The following is an 18,062-nucleotide window of genomic DNA, read 5'->3' as shown; positions in this document are numbered from 1 at the left end:
TAAAAACAAAACAAAACAAAACAAAACATGTTGTTTTGTTCTCAGGTAGATTAGCCAATAGCTAAGAATAAGGAGTCAATATTAACTTCCCCCTGGACTGGATACATTGTAATCTTCTGACAAATCACTAAATCATACTTTTTAAATCACAGCTTTTCCATTTCATGTTGCCATTAAAAGGAAGAATAAGAGAAAAATATAGATACTTGAACTCTGAAATCTGAAGGACAGATTTAAGCATTATTAAGGTGTAAGCATGGCCTGCATATGTTTGATGTCAGCTCGTATATTTGTCATGTGTATTATGCACAACCTTTTAGAAATTTTTTCTATCAAGGAGAATGTCCATATCCTGCCTGTCCAATCTGTCACTGTCATTATAAAAAAAAGGCATTGTTAATTTTCACAGTCAACAATTTATATTCATTCTAAGGCTCTCAGAGAAGAAAAAAAACCAAGTCTTTTAAAAAAAATGCTAACTTACTATTAGTATGAGCTTAGAAATCTCTAGAAGGAAAACAAATGAAGAAAAACTAGCAGAATCATGGCTACCTGTCTCTCAAAGTGAAAAAATAATTCATGCTAGGTATCAGTTGAGACATTTTACCTACAACTAATCTCCTTTGTAATGAAAGTAGAAAGGGTTATGGTATGTTAACTTAGCTGCATTTCTGTCAAACAGACATAAACGATACAAAAACATGCCTGTTATCCTGTGGATTCAAGATTGAACAGCTCTTTCTTTTCAAGCCTGAGTTTAAAAACCTATGGTTGAATCAGGCATTTGTCTTGATTTGCCTATATTCAAGATAAAATGTCTTCCTTTACTGCTTCTTTTTTAAATATTTAAAAAAGTCTGCTAAAAGTCATAATATGCAACTGACATATACTTGTTGGATTAAAGGTTAAATATTTTTCATATCACATATTCTTTGAAGGCTTGGTTCAATTTTTTTCTATTTTATGGTATTTATGTCTTTTCTCCATATAGTTAGAAATTCTTGCTTCTCTGTTATTTTTATTCCTCTAACAGTCTGCTCACATCTTTGTTATTAAGCTATTGTACTTCCCAACTATATTTAACAGGTATAATTAGTAAATGAAGCTACTGAAGTTAATGTATATAATATCAACACGTGAATCAGTTTAGAAAGCCTACTCAGAGAAAGGATGCTTGATTCGATGATCAAAATTTCTATGGGATAATTTGGACAGTGCAGGAGTAAGGTGAAAGGCATTGAGAGTATCACTAGAAGGAAAAGAAGCTGTACCAAAAAACAGTAAATACACAAACAAGAAATAAACAAAGGTAAAGAATCTTCAAACCAAGAAAAAAAACATTTCAACTACCTTTTAAAAATACATTAGTGGTGCTGAGAAAACTAGTTCTTGTTCATTGTCTTAGTAAACTGCTTTTACTCACAGAGTTGATGAATCTTATAGGCTGACAAGCACCACTTATAAGCAGTACTAGAATGCATTGACTAGAATTATTGTGATGTGAAAACTAGGTTGTGATAGTTATAATAATGAAAAATGCTTTGTTTGATTTTAAGTTAATAAAAATAAGAAAAAAAACAAATGTTATAACAATTTTAAGTCCTGATTCTTTGTGTGACTCAATATACTCAGAATCAAAATTTTACTTGTTCTAGTAATAATCACACCTAAAATTATAAGAACTTGTAGCTGGAGATTTCTCCAGTCCCACCGGGCCTGCACCCACTCAGACCCAAGTAAACACACAGACTTATATTACTTACAAACCATATAGCCGTGGCAGGCTTCTTGCTATCTAGTTCTTATATCTTAAATTAACCCATTTCTATTAATCTGTTCCTTGCCTTGTGGCTCATGGCTTATCTGTATCCTTTACATCTCACTTCTCATGACCGTGGTGGCTGGCAGCAACTCCTGATTCAGCCTTCCACTTCCCAGAATTCTCCTCTCTCCTTATCCCGCTTACACTATACTTCATGCCCAGCTAACTCAGTCGGTAGAGCATGGGACTGTTAATCCCAGGGTCGAGGGTTCATGCTTCACATTGGGCATCATTTGTAGCTGGAGATACTCTGGTCTCGCCAGGCCCACAGCCACTCAGACCCAAGTAAACACACAAACTTATGTTACTTATAAACTGTGTGGCCATGGCAGGCTTCTGGCTATCTAGTTTTTATATCTTAAATTAATCCATTTCTATTAATCTATAACTTGCCACATGGCTTGTGGCTTGGTGGTGTCTTTACATCTCACTTCTTATGGTGGCAGCAGCTGGCAGCAACTCCTGCCTCAGCCTTCTACTTCCCAAAATTCTCCTCTCCTTATCCCGCCTACACTATACTTCCTCACTGGCTACTGGCCAATTAGCATTTTATTTATCATTCAATCAGAGCAACACCTTCATGGCATACAGAAAGACATCCCATAGCAAGAACTTGCCAGCAAAACTCTCGTATTATATCTTAAGGGGCTAATGATTTAAAATATTTAAAAATTTGAGATACTGATTTATTCCTCTGAAAAACACTGCTTTCTCACATGATGACATGTGCATTTATTTGCTCAACTAGCTGGATTGCAAAAATATCTAGAGATATTTTGTGCTAAGCATTGAGAACAATATTATAGTAAGCTTATGTGGTCATATTTCTATCATCTGTCCATGTATCTATTTATTATCTATCTATTTATCTATCTCTCTATCTACTTATCATCTATCCATATATAACTATTTATAATCTATATATCTTGATCTCTCTTGCTTTTCTAGAGATATTTGATTTATATATGTAGATGCAAATATATGTATTCATATTTATGATATGAAATGTTTCAACTTTAGAAAAAACACTAATTACATTCAAATTGTGTGTGTGTGTGTGTGTGTGTGTGTGATTATGAAAGTTTTTTGCAAAGATCATGGAAAGGTCTGTTATCCAATTAATTTTAACTCTTTAATCAAATTGGATTTTGATTCTCTTTAAATACGATATCAAAGTAATTTTAAATAAAAGATGCTTAGTTGAAAGTGAAAAAGAATGTTTGTCCTCCTTGGGGTGGAATCTGAATACTCAGTGCTGTTTAAGTGCTTAAACACCGACTGTCCTCTTCTTTAAACATTTTATTTATAGAGCCATCAAGCCTGAGTCTAAAATGGCTGAAGATTCATAAAAGCAGCATATGAAATATGTACTCTCAACTGGGTCATCAAACATATTAGCTACATAAATAACAATATTTATTTGACAAATGGAAAAAGCAGCTTACTATAAACATTCAACTTACAATAAATAAAAGATTCTCTCTAGAGGTTTTATGTAGAAATATGTTAAGATATATACATATGTAATATTTCAGTTCCACATAAACTAAAACACCTTACAATCAAAGGGAAACTAGGGTTATAAATAATAATACAGCAAAGGGAAAGTGGCCAAAACTGTAAAAGCAGTAAAATTATCCATTAAAAATTTAAAAACGTTGAAATATTCCAAGAAAAATATAACCTTGGGCAAGAGTTTTCACTATATCAATTAATATAAGCTGAGATAGAAGCATCTGCCCCTTGCTCAGCAATAGCCCTTAGTTTACTTAGCACAAGCTAGCTAACACTACGTAAATGGTCCTTCACCTAGAGCTCTCTCTTCTGACCTCTTTAACTCTTAAAATCTGCAGAATTTGAACTGTTTTGATACTTCAACTTATCCTATCACATCTAATCTTAACATCACTTATATCAATCATTTGCGGGCATAATAATCTTCCTGGGAAGCATATCTGTTCATCTTATTCCCCTGTTAAAATTTCAGTGGTCCTTGGTGGCTTGAGAACAAGGTGACAGTTCTTCAACATGACATATCATGCTTTCCTAATAGTTTCATTTTTGTTTATGCCTCCATCAAACCTATGACATTCTTACTCAAATATATAATTCCATGTTGCGTGTGGAGTTTTCCCTTAGCTTACTCTGAGTTTTAACTGACACCTCCTCTGCCCTCAGGTGTCCTTGATCTTCTATTGCTGGTTTATCCCAATTCCAGAGAGAAAAATCAAGTACCATGCACACTTCTTTCCTTCCTAGTGGAGAAGTAGTGGGTTTAAGGGGCTTAAGGGTTCTTTAAAAGAGAGGGGCAAATTCTACATATTGTGAGCCTTCCAAACCATCATGATTCCTTAGACGTAGAAACAAGATGTAGAAACAATCTCTAAATACCTAGACAGAGGTTGGCCATGTGACCACCTAGTCAGTGAGTCTATTGTTCTTTTTTATAAATTGCTACATAGTGAACAGTCAAGTCACAGTAAAAAAAAGTGTAGGTATCTACAGACTGTTTTCCATGCTTTTTACTTTAATAAAATTCATTGTTGTATGACTCTTAGCTTGAATTTAAGCAGTATTAAAATTTTTTAAATATTTTGTCTTTATCAATCATACCTCTCATTTTCCAGTGAAACTGACTGATGGAATAAACAGAAAGGAATTTATTAAAGAGTTTATTGATAGGGGTGTGGTGTGCATCTCAGAAGTCTCTAGAAAAGCAGAAATAAATCTGTATCCATTAACAATGTAGAATTCAGTTGTCATACCTTACAGTGATGGATCCTGCATCTTACATCATCTACTTCTTATGCCAGTCTTCAGCTTGAGGTCTAACAAGTGCAGTATAATTCACAGATACAGATCCAGGAAACCAAGAAGTCTAATGAATATGTGATATTTTTAGTCCCTCCTACTGCTGATAGGTTCTGCTTCATTGAAAGAAAGCGAAGGAAGTTTGGATGCCCAAATATGTGATCATTCATTTCTCTTGCAAAAAAGTATTAATCATGAATTCTGTCATGCTCTTAATCAAATGGAAGCCAGTGAAAAACAAAAGAGAATCCATGACATTCACTTTTGTCATCAAATAACATAGTAGGGTGCACTACTCAATCTTTGAGGGAGTTGATTTGAAGGAGGCTTATTTATTTGAAATGAACTTCATATAATTTTATAAGAACTGTATGCAGACTTTGACAGCACACCTTGACTGCTAAGCATGTCATTAGGAGTTCTTCCTACACAAACCTGCCTGACTGCACTCCCCTTTTGAGTCTGTATGGACATCAGTCTTTTTCACTGGGTGAAATGACATTTTTAATCTTTGTATAAAACCTAAACAAGAAAGATGAAGGAGAAGATAGATTTGGCTTTCATACAAGGACCCTAGGTTGTCTGTGCAAACAAAGCATTTCATTGTAAATACTAATTATAATTAAAGATGAATTAGGTTGCTCACTTGGGTTTTCTTTCAAATAAAGGGCATTGCAAATGTGATTGCCCTCAATTGCATGGGTGAATGTACCTTCTGGTGACTCCCAAGGAGAAAAGAAAAAGCTTAGAGTGACAGATGGAACTGCTGCATTGTGCTTGGAGTTTACCATCAGTTGAAGGGAGAAATGATGTTACAAAGTCATAACTAATTTAAACCTCACATATATAGTTGGAGATTTCTTGTGTGCCACCCAGCTACTGCTCAGACCCAAGTAAACACACAGAGACCTATATTACTTATAAACTGTATGGTGAGGCAGGCTTCTTGCTATCTAGTTCTTATATCTTAAATTAACCCATTTCTATTAATCTATAAGTTGCCACGTGGCTTGTGGCTTACCAGTACTTTTGCACATTGCTTCATCTGTGTCTGGCTGGCGACTCCTGACTCAGCCTTCCTGTTCCCAGAATTCTTCTCTCTCTTTGTCCCACCTCTACTTCCTGCCTTGCTACTGGCCAGTCAATACTTTATTTACTAACCAGTCAGAGCATACAGAGCGATATCCACAGCACACATAGAATCCTGGTTACTAAGCTTTGGAGTCACAAGCTATGGAAGGGTTAAAGGAGACCAAGCTACTACTGAAAGCATGCTGGAACATATCATTGGATGCCGAAGGCCCAATATGCTGCATAATACCCATTTTCATGAAAATTCTAATTTTAGATGCATTGATTACACATCAGTTTAACAAGAAAAAGGAGTGAAAGGAGAAATGAAATACACAAATTAAAAAAATGACAAAGTAGCTGGGTGATGACAAATACCTGAAGGCTAAGGCCTGATGATCATGTGTTCAAGGCCAGTCTTAGCTATACAGTATGACACTGTCTAAAAAAAACTTATGAAGAAATCAAACAGAAAAATCCAAAGGCACGCTATGAATATAACACATTAAGCAGAAGCCCACTACACTAATATTTTAATACTTAAACACAATAAGTGAAGTAGCCAATATGAATTTGCGATCTTCTCAAACTACAGAGTTGTTACAACTTCTCATTACGAAATGAGTAAAAATGAAAAAGAGACTACAGAGGAAAAGAAAACCTTAGTTGATAATTAAAGAAGAAAATTAAGACTTAGGTGGTTCATACAGTTTTCAAATAATAATGCACAATTCTTATGTTAAAAGATTCATTAACAGAATGACAAACTATAATCATGACCTCATTGAAGCCTCCAATATTTCCTCCAAACATTTTGAAATGTTAAAATATGTTTTGCAATTCATATGCCAAGGAAGGGGAATATATTTCAGTACACTACAGCAGGATGTACTCATATCTCTATAGGACATTGCTATTTCCCCCAGAACAAGACATGCCAAGTGGATGTAACTTCTGTTGGTAATGATTGAGTGACTGGTATGCTTTATAGCCTGTTCTATCAATGAGGAGGGACATGAAAGGTCTCCATTTACTCATTTTTACAAACAAGATGAACAACTTGGTCTTTACTGTAGGTGGATTACTCAAGAAGGAAAGATAAAAGAAAAATCCAAAGAGAGTCCTTTAGAAGATGCAATTGTATTTTCTGTTCTGAAATGCTGAGATTTATGAAGAAACTAGAGAAATGAAAAATCTTCCAAACATATTTCTGCAACAGCATCATTTTAAGGACAGAACCACTGAGTGCCTCTTCCTTTTCTCAGGCCTGTGTTCTCCCAGCTCTTTTTTAGCATAATAATTTCTTTGTAATTATGCAAATTAATAACAAAATGAACATCCAAATAATAGACAAGCTTGACTCAATCCAATCATTTTCACAGATCCATGAGGGTTTATTTTGAGAGCTATACACAGAGAAGTATACCAGAAACAGCTAATAATATCCTCTGAATTCAAGTACTTACAACAAACACCTATTTTTAAAAAAGTAACCATGTGAGAAAAGCACATTTTGCAGATTTCAGTAAGTTCTTCAAACATAATGATTATGTAATGTGAATGTTTTCTTTTGTTGTTATGTTTTCCTTGCTTCCTAAAACATACACAAATGCAAGAACTGAAAATTGTATTGCTTGCTATTCTGTTAATAAAAATAAAACCGGAAAACACAGCAAATTCAACTAGCATATTAGGAAATGTCATCCATTTACTTGAGAACTATCATCAGTACAGTTATAAAAAAAGATAACCCATATTTCCAAGCTAGCCTGAGTTTTCTGATAGAAGAAACAGTAAAATACCATTTTAATTTTTCCTAAATCTCCATTACCTCTCATGAGAGACATAAAATTCCCTTAAGTATTTCACATAATTATCAACTGTAAACACTTTTGAAAGTGCCTAGTAAAGTGTGGAGAGGCATTTCTGTTACGATCTTGTGTCTTTAGGGAGGAGACTCAAGTGTTGCTTGCCTGGTTCTGGCACTGTGAGAATATATCTATACTTCCTTGATAAAGAAATTCTGACTCATTTAACTTTAAAAGAGTAACAGATATAAATGTAAGGGTGCCTATCCTCTGTAAATGAAAATGAAACCATGTTCTATAAACACAAATAGGTCTGTAGAAACAGCACACACAATACCACTAAGAAGAAGAGGAGCTGTAGCAGTAAGACTCCAATAATTAGCGTGAACACTTGTTCCTACACATTCCGCTTGAAAGAATAAATAAAATAAATTTCAGGAAGAAAGGCAACTGTTTCAATATTTTTTCTTTTTGCAGCAGAGTTTTTCTTAAGTCTATTTGTCTCATCCACTGCATCCTCCATACATAATAACATTTCTAAACCCCTTGAGGCCACCAAGATCCGTTCTTTTAGTCCACGCCTGCCCCCTTTAAACAGAAGAGAAACTGACACTGAATGGATGTTCATACAGATGGCACTATTTTACCAGGAAGATTGAGTTTCCATAAAAGACTCAGGCCAATGTTCTGCATAGTGCAGGGAGAGATGAGATTCCCTTTATAATGAGGTACCAGAATGTGCTGCTGTGTTCCCAGGAGGAGGGAGGAGACAGCCCCTCTATGCTCCAGCAGGATAACTCATATACCAAAAGGTTCCACCTCACAAAACTGAAAGGCAAATTACGAAGGGACTGTGACCAAGACTTTACAGTCATGCCTCAGCAGGCAGTTAGCAATTACCATCAACTTCACTTGAGGACGGCAGAGGTTGCAAATTATCATGCATGACTACAGAGCAATGCGATTGATGTGAGTAGATCACAGAAGTCTATCTTCTTCTACTTTATGAGCATACCTTGTATCCCAGGGAAAGGTTACATATTGGTTTAGTCATGTGAAGCTAAAAGTCTACAGACACCTTTACATACTTAGCTAATAAAGCTTTACACTTATAATTAAATAAAGCTCTGTGTCATTCACAAAATATTATTACTGGTATAAAAATATCAAAGGTTCACATTCAAGGGATGTTAAGTGTACAGATTATACAACATGGCAAATACTTTTTTTCACTACAGAAGGAAATAATGAGTTCATTAAATCTAAGTTTTAATCAATTTGTAGAATACCAATTTAATAAACTAATGAATTTATTCATTCATTTGGATTTTTGTTGTACTAGTTTATTTTAATATTTTAACATACATTTAAATTATATCATTATTGAATGTATTTTAAAATTCTAATGTATCATCTATATGCACAAATATAGTATTTTCAATACAGTTTATTACTAAGAAAAATATTAACTGGGTTTTGGGCTTCTATTAAATTGGCTGTTTGGTATCCTTGTGAATTTCTGTGGACCTCTCTAGCACTTTGCTTCTTCCTATTCTCATGTGGTCTTCATTTATCATGGTCTCTTATTTCTTGCTCTCCCTCTCTGTTCTTGATCCAGCTGGGATCTCCTGCTCCCCTAAGCTCTCTTTCCCTTGAACTTTGACCTTCATTACCCCCACTCACATCCAGGTTGTTCATGTAGATCTCATCCATTTCAATGTCATTGGGTGATCCCTGTGTCTTTCTTGGGGTCCTGTTTTCTAGGTAGCCTCCCTGGAGTTGTGAGTAGCAGTCTAGTCATCTTTGTTTTACACCTAGTATCCTCCTATGAGTGAGTACATACTATGTTTGTCTTTCTGAGTCTGAGTCTGGGTTACCTCACTCAGGATGATTTTTTTCTAGATCCATCCATTTGCCTGCAAACCTCATGATGTTATTGTTTTTCTCTGCTGAATAGTATTCCATTGTGTATATGTATCACATTTTATTTATCCATTCTTCAGTTGAAGGGCATCTAGGTTGTTTACAGGTTCTGACTTTTCCAGACAATGCTGATATGAACATAGTTGAGCAAGTGCCCTTGTGGTATGATTGAACATGATAAATGAAGACCACATGAGAATAGGAAGAAGCAAAGTGCTAGAGAGGTCCACAGAAATCCACAAAGATACCTCCACAATAGACTACAGGCAATAGGTGAGAGAAAGCCTGAACTGACCTACTCTGGTGATAGGATGGCCAAACACCCTAATTGTTGTGCTAGAAATCTTATCCAATGACTGAGGGAACCAGATGTAGAGATCCACAGCCAGGCCCCAGGTGGAGCTCCAGGAGTCCAGTTGGCGAGAAAGAGGAGGGTTTGTATGAGAGAGAATTGTTGAGACCAAGGTTGGAAAAAGCACAGGGACAAATAGCCAAAATAATGGAAACACATGAACTATGAACCAATAGCTGAGGAGCCAAAACTGGATCAGGCCCTCTGGATAAGTGAGACGGTTGATTAGCTTGATCTGTTTGGGAGGCATCCAGGCAGTGGGACCGGGATCTGTCCTCAGTTCATGAGCTGGCTGTTTGGAACCTGGGGCTTATGTAGGGACACTTGGCTCAGCCTGGGAGGAGGGGACTGGACCTGCCTGGACTGAATCTACCAGGTTGAACTCAATCCTCAGGGGAGTCTTTGCCTTGGAGGAGATGGGAATGGGAGGTGGGCTGGGGGGAAGGGGTGGGGGAAGGGGGAGAACAAGGGAATCCGTGGCTGATATGTAAAATTAAATTATAAAATAAAAAAAAGAAAAAAATCGGCTGTTTGACTGTCTAATCAATGTTTTTACACTTAACCATAGCTTCTTTAAAGCCCCACCTTCTTCTCCTTTCCATGGCCTCATGTTCTGTTCTTGAACTTTCCTTGGCATCTCAAGAGAAAGTCCACATGAGCAAGAAGGCCCAACTACCGGGGAGAGGTAGGTAGAAAGTAAGCCTCAGGTTGCAGAAAAAGAGAGAGGGAGAGGGAGAGAAAGAGAGAAGGAAGGAGGGGTGGAGAGAGGAAGGGAAAGAAAGAGATGGAGAGGGAGGAGAGAGAAAGAAGGGTCAGTTTTGAAATAATGAATTTTGACTCAGAAATGTACCATATTTGTTGTTATGGACTAGAATGATTCTAAGAAATCCAGGCAGGCTGCACAGCCCTGTAGCTCCAGTATTTGGGAAGTGGAGGGCAAAATGATCAAGAGTTGAAAACAGTCTCAGCTACACAGTGAGTTCAAGGCCAGCCTGGACTATATGAGACTTTGCTGTTCACAAACAAATAAACAAACAGATACACAGATAGGCAAAGAATGATTCAGAGAGATATGTACTTCCCAACCCTTGATCTATCAAAGGAATAAATCAGAACCAGCCCAGAGTGTCCAGGGAATTCCACTGTGTACGTCCAAGTAGAAATGGGCTTTGATGCCAAAATCTCTGCTGAGACTCTCAGACCCCGACCAATAGGGAAAATGCCTTGATTCTAACTTCTTATATAGTGGGTTTAGGTGTAGGATTAGTAAGCACTTTTTCAGGAAGTCTGAATGGCTAGACAGCTAGCTTGCTTCAGGCTTGGAGGATTACAGAAACCCCAGACAGCAGTCTCCTAGAAACTACTGCTTCTGGGACTCAATCCAAGAAGTAGTGGGGCAGGTCATTCTCAAGCATGCCCCAAGACAGGCAAGGGCAAAGCTAGTGGTTTGTAGAGGGTCATGGAAAAGGTGACTCTGTCTTCCATCTCGAGAAATACAAGTCCTATTGCAGTTTGATTAGTGATTTTCTCCACATAGTTGGTATAGGAAGTACAAAATCCACTAAATATACCTTACAAATTGAACAAAGGAGTTTTTCTTAGAATATAACTTTATGGGATTCAATTTCTATTAAAAATAGTGCTGGGTCCTGTCATGCCCAATAGAGATACAAGAAGCGGGAAAAGGTCAGAAAGAATGGTGACTGGTGACAACCAGTGGCAATATGGTACAGCAAGAGAACCATGAATATAGACATTCATGAGCCTGGTAAAAATGTTCTTAGTGCAAGAGTAGAGAAAAAACAATCAACCATAAAGCATGTACCTATCAACCTAAGATGGGATTGAAGTTGGCACTTTTACTTTCTTCTAAACTGAAGGGAAGAGTGAAGAACTGTGAAGATCAACAGTGGTTGGCTAAGGCATAGTCAGCAACTGGGATGTTCACATAATAATCAGTCAGCCAACTGAAATCTGCATAGAGCAAATCCTGCAGATCGGGCCATATGAGTATTACAGATGTGAACTGACGAGGCCAGAGAGCACCATTTAGAAACAATTGGTCTTCTGATTCTGAGTCAGCACTAAGTTAATCTTTTATCACTTCAGCCAGAGACATTGAAGAAGAGCTGTAGTGAACAAACAGGTTAAATGGCTAGATTTGTGGGGGCAAAACAGAGGACAATTTATCATTAGTTTTCATTTTTAACCAAGCAAGCATGTTACAGTTAAAGGTATATGGACCCTATTTATGTGGTAATATCTCTGTTGGTATGTAACGGGTTACTTCCAGTTACAAATTACTTTCCTTCCCTTCCACCCAACAAGTAAAATGTGCTGAGAAGTCGTAACACGCACTGTAGGAGTTTCAGTATTAGAAATGGCAAACTAACACCTTCTCTCCATCCTCCTTTCTTCATTTCTTCAAGTAGTATTAGCTTTCCCTTTTCTGCCTGGTTTGATTCATACACTAACTAAATCATCTTTTTCTCATACATTTTGCCACAATACTATGAACAAAGTGGTCCCCAAAAGCCAATGCCAGCCTATTCAACTGCTTCCACTTAAAAACCAAACTCCATTCCCAGAGACATCCCGGAGACACGCAATGCCTGCACAAAAGGGGCTTTATTCTTTCTCCTCTCCTCTGTGTTCTGAGAGGTTTGACACATCATCTTTTTCATTTCTTAGATGAGGCTAAGCACTTTTCCTCAGAGGAAGACTTGCTTACTATTCTAATTTTCAGAATGTGCACTCAGCAGTGTTTCTGACGATTCCAGAACAACATATGCCCAAAGCACATACAGGTATGCTCATTTTAAGCTAATTTCTAATTATTTCTGAGACTCCAAAGAAACTGTTGTTACCTAGAGCTAAGCAAAGAACTGACAAGAATGTTAAGTTGTGAAGGAAACTTCTTCATGTCCTTACACATGCATAAAGATTTAAAAATCAATTTCTAAGTAAAGAATGATTATCCTCAGTAAAATGCCTAGCATGCATTAACTCCTCAGTTGATCTGGGTCTCCCTGCACCCATTCCCCATCCTTTTCCTATCTGTATATATACCTCTCTCTCCTCCTCTTACTGTTTGCCTGTTAAGATGCAGTAAGAAAACCCTTTCTACATCCTTGATGTTAGATACCAGCCCCCAGAAATGTGGGCTTCTACTTTTTGGATGGTTATAAATGAACCAGTTTGTGGTATTAGGATAGGTGGCTAATTCAGGGATTATAATCCAAGTTGACTGACTCAGGAGCCAGAGACCTAAGAGTTACTCCAGACTGCTTTATTTTGAGTGCTATTATTTTCAGTTATAATAGTTGTTTAAAATAGTGCATGTAATTAAAATACACTACATGACACTCTTGGCCATAACCTTTTGTTTAGATGGTGATCTGGGCCAGTGCAGAGCTGGTAGTTCAATTCATGACCTTGAAAAATGATATATGTGGCATAAATTACAGGCAGTTTTAAAGTATGAGTAACTGCATTGTGCACATCCCACTGATAAAAATATATTTAGTTTGCTTGAAAATGATTGCAGGTCACCTTTATAGAATTGAAAACACACAGATGTCAGATCTCATCCGTCACAAGCTGTCATAAATGTTTTCTGTAGACCTAAAATTGCCCAGGGATCCTTCCAAAGCCATGCAATCTTTCAGAGTATGAATGTTTACATTTGCATTTTTGCAACAGCAAATGTATGTGGAAAGTACATGCCATCACCCAGCACATTGGAGAGGGCAGTAGAGGGGTGGGCAGAGATAATTTCAACTCTTGTTGAGGTTCAGGGTAGCAGTTCCATAGAAAGATCCTTTCCTGGGTGCTACACTGCAAGGAGCACTTCCAAAATGTGTGTATCCCCACCGATTCCTTTTCACTGAAGCCACAGAATGAATTAAGAAACAGAAAGAAACCAAGCAACACCCAAAAGGCAGAAGCTTCGGGGACTCAACAATTAGAGACCTCCTCAGGGATGCAGAAAGATGAAGGAAAAAGAATGAAGAGACAATTCACCTAAAAAGATGGAAGACAAATGCTAAGCTTGAGAGGAGGGCACAGTGTGGTAGACCATGTCTTTGGGATCTGAGAGTTCTTCTGGAGGGCTGAACACATTTTAGAAGTAGGCTGCAGTAACATTAAATAACTCCGCAAGTGTATAAAGCGGTCACTGAGCTGTACCCATCGAGTGGGTGGATATTATGGCATATAAATGATATGTGAATGAATCTTCTAACTGAGGAAAAATAGAACAAGAGGATGAAAACCCTAAGAACACCAGACAGAAGCTGTAGAGTGGCACACAGGAAGGAACAGGGTGGGAGACAAATGGGAGTTTCTTTCCCATTACAGGTTCATTGCAGCAGCTGCTTCACACTCTATTTTGAGGTCCTCATTTGAGGTTGAGAGAACTGAATTTTTAAGATGTTCCTCCCAGGGGCTGTTGTAGTGGATGAATAAAAAAAATGTCCTTTTGGACCGGGGAGATGGCTCAGCAGTTAAGAGCACTGGCAGCTTCTACAGAGGGCCTGAACAGTTCCCAGAACTCACATAGCAGGCACAACCATCTGTAACTCCAGTTACAGGTGATCCAAGGCCCTTTTTTGAGCTCTGTAGGCACTAGGCACACAAGAAGTACACATACATACATGCAGACAAAACACTGATACAAATAAAATAAATAAATCTAAAGCATAACAATTAAAATTTAAAAAGTGTTCCTTTAAGTGATATTTGCCTTTTATCATGAAGGATCCACTAGGTTTTCTAGTATAGAATGCTGAAGACTCACTCCTAAAATTTTAAAGGTTGATAGGATAAATCTGAAATAAATAATAAACAGGAGGTAGTCTGAGTGGCTCAATATCCCCAGAGAGAGATAGATGCCAATCATGCCTGCTAGAAGCAAAAATGGTTTTTGAAAGGCAACATCTACATGAATGCTGTTAAAAACTAGTACTAATCAGTGGGGCAACCCAATCAAGATTCCCTACAAAGTTTACATACATACATACACACACACACACACACACACACACACACACACACACACACACACACACACACACACACTAAAGTAACCATTTCCTATGCAGCCCAGGCTAGTAGACTAGGCTGGCCTCAAACTTGTGATCTTTCTGTTCCAATTTCCTGAGTACTGGGATTATAGGCATGCTCTACCATCCAACCCCAACTCTATTCTTCTGAAGATCTGAGTTGTTCCCACCACTAATCCCTCTTCTCCCAGTAACTGAGGTTGGCTCTTTTCTTTAATGATTTTCCTGTGGTTACTTCACTGGGCATCAGTGATGCTACTGTTAAACAGAACCATATAGCGTGACTAGCCCCATATAGGAGATGAGCCATCATCTTGTTTAACAACTCTGGCAACAGTGGGTGTTCCTGTGTCCTGGTTCCCCTCTTTTGGGTGAGTGTAACACAGAGACTCATGGGTTTGGACACTTCATTCCTTGCAGGTGGTGCTATTTTGGGAGAGTACGGAATCTTTGGTATGTTGCCTAGCTGGCAGATGAAGGCTGCTGATGGGGGCAGAGGGCAGCTTATAGCTCGTATTAAGATTCTGGTTCCAGTTCTGAACGGTCTGCTTCCTGTTCTCCCACAACGCTAGGAGCAGCAATCTGCTGGCACAGACCAGGCCACTCCACTTGCCTTCTCCACCTTAAGAGACTAAATCCCCTGAAACTTTGAGGCAAAATGAGCCCCACCATCCTTAGGGTCTTTTTGTTTGGTGTTTTGTCACAGGAAAAATAACTAAGCGTTTTCTTTCTTGCAGGTATAAAGCAAGTACAAGGGGCTTTTAATTTCACAGATAGGTCCGTTTTCAAGCCCTGTTTACTCCAATTGCTGGTCTCTAAGACAAACTGTTACCAAATAGCCAATTACCTTGAAAACTCTGACTTCAATACATTAGAAAGGAAAGGGGCAGATTAGACTTAATTATTACAACTAATGAAAACATTACTAACAGTGACATTAAATATTGTAAGAAATCCAACACAAATGTTCTTTCTTTTCACCTTAATTAAACTGGTTTCCAAATTAATGTTAGTTACTGCATGTCATCAAATTAAATATATTTGGCCAAAGGAGGACTGAGCAGGAAGATAGATCTCAAGTACTCTCAATAAGCCAAAGGGTTGCAAAGTCATCTGAGCTGACAATATCTTATGTAAGAGCAGAATTAACTACCCTTCTATTGGCTTGCATGTTGTCCTTCATCCCTCTTGATAAAAGTACACACTTTTAGGATGCATTTGGATTGTTTAAAAAGTCTAAGTGGATATCTATGACAGTTGTCTCTTCTCCCTTTAGAATCAAATTTGACATTTATCTCAGATTTCTAATCAAGATTCAAATTAAAGCCTTTTTTTTAAATGTAGAGGTGGCTTATTTCATTTTCTCACAGGATTCTATGTGCAAGAGGCATCTGATAAATGCTGCTTACTAGTTTAATTTTGCCTGTGATTGCTTTATATTATAAAGTGCATTGTAGTAGCTTAGATTTATTTATCCTCAGGTAATTGTCAGATATCATTACTCTATCTAAATATAGATAATGAAACTGAAGCTTAGACAGGCCACTACAGTTCTCGATCTGGATATTTATTCAGTGTGTTGTTTTTGTTGCTTTCATGTACTTCGGTGTCCCACAGTCACAAAGCATGTCTGCATCCAATAGTAAATCACAAGAAACACAGAGTGGTCCTGTGTTTCCTTTATCTTGGTTTCCACATGATGTAATCAGTAGACTTTGGCCACGACAAATTTTTCAGGGTGCAGAAGGCTGATATTTATTTAGTTATTTGTTTATTCTCTCTCTCTCTCTCTCTCTCTCTCTCTCTCTCTCTCTCTCTCTCTCTCTCTCTCTCTCTCTCTTCCTCTCTCTCTCTCTCTCTGTATGTATGCATGATATGTGTGTGTGTGTGTGTGTGTGTGTGTGTGTGTGTGTGTGTGTGTGTGTGTCTGAACCCCAGGAAAATGATTGTCAGTCAATCTGAGTGATAATAGGGTGAATTAAGATGGAACAAGACCAAATGATAAGAAGAAACATAATTAAAGTGGTACTTCAAACAAACAAACTGTTACTTAGTTCATATGATGGTATAGGCATTGGATTATCTTTTAATTTTTCTTTTTAATTTTAATTCTGTGTGTGTGGTGTGTATGTAAGTTTGTTCACTTGTTTGAACAGTGTCTGTGGAAGCCAAAAGAGGGTGATGGAGCCCTAGGAGCTGGAAAGTATGTGACTGAGTCATGATGTGAATGTAAGAGCAGTGTATACTCTTCATCACTGAGCTACCTCACTGCAAGCCCTAGGCATTGTTTTAATCCTAATGAACATCAACTTATTTTTGTAAATAAACCCAGAAGCTAGATTCCATTATAATCCCAAGGCACAGAGAAGTTAAGGACCTTGCTAAGTGTCACACAGATCACTAAGGGAGTAAACACTTGAGCCCTGCTCTTACTCTAATATCTGTGCCCCTGACTACTGCAAAGACACCATGCTTTGCCAATCTTCCAGCTACTAATATACCATCTCTTTTGCAAACTTTCCCCCAAATTTAATGATAGAGAATTGTACAAGTCAGCTCTTATACACCACAGGAGCCGAAACCAACTCCTCATTTGTGAATGAGATTTGGGTGTACCATGGATTTATTGTATGCTTCCAGATGTGAATACAACTTCACAATAATGTACATACTGAAGGTCATATTTATAATCAGATGAAATAAAAACATGGAGTCAACTGCTTGAAAGCTATTGCAAATTTTAGAATGGAGAGTACGGTGTTAAACTAAGCACAGGTCCTTCTAAGCATGGTGGGAAGGCTTTATGCAACTGCAAAAATGTGTATATCCAAGGCCTACTCAACATGTGAGTATCAGAGATTGAACTGAACTCTGATTTGTGAATCCCAAAACTTGTGGTCTGAAGTTTATAGCACAGTTTTTCTAATAGTAATGTATCTACAAATATGTACTTACTTCTGTGAGGAATTGGTTGCTTAAGTTATTAACATACTTATATTTTATATTTTTGACAAATTTAAGCTAAACACCCCATCTATACTTGACTTACTTTGTTTCCTGTGTCCCAACAATTACATGTGAGATCACAGGTATACCATGTCTTACTTTCTTGCTCACATTATACATGCTTAGGCATCATTAGAATTACTTCAGTAAGTATATTTAGCTAATTATATTACACCTTTCCACCCTCCAGACAAAGCTAAAACAAG

General features: G+C 37.5%; 1 protein-coding gene across 5 annotated transcripts in view; it reads right to left on the bottom strand.

Annotated features, from left to right (window-relative positions):
* Positions 1-18,062, bottom strand: part of Xirp2 (xin actin binding repeat containing 2) — a 143,132-nt gene that overhangs the window by 25,431 nt on the left and 99,639 nt on the right. The window lies entirely within an intron of this gene.

The sequence above is a fragment of the Peromyscus maniculatus genome, chromosome 4 (genome assembly GCF_049852395.1).
Source record: "Peromyscus maniculatus bairdii isolate BWxNUB_F1_BW_parent chromosome 4, HU_Pman_BW_mat_3.1, whole genome shotgun sequence".
In the NCBI taxonomy this organism is placed as follows: domain Eukaryota; kingdom Metazoa; phylum Chordata; class Mammalia; order Rodentia; family Cricetidae; genus Peromyscus; species Peromyscus maniculatus.
The sequence above is the reverse complement of the archived record's forward strand: the minus strand, read 5'-3'. Positions and strand labels throughout refer to the sequence as shown.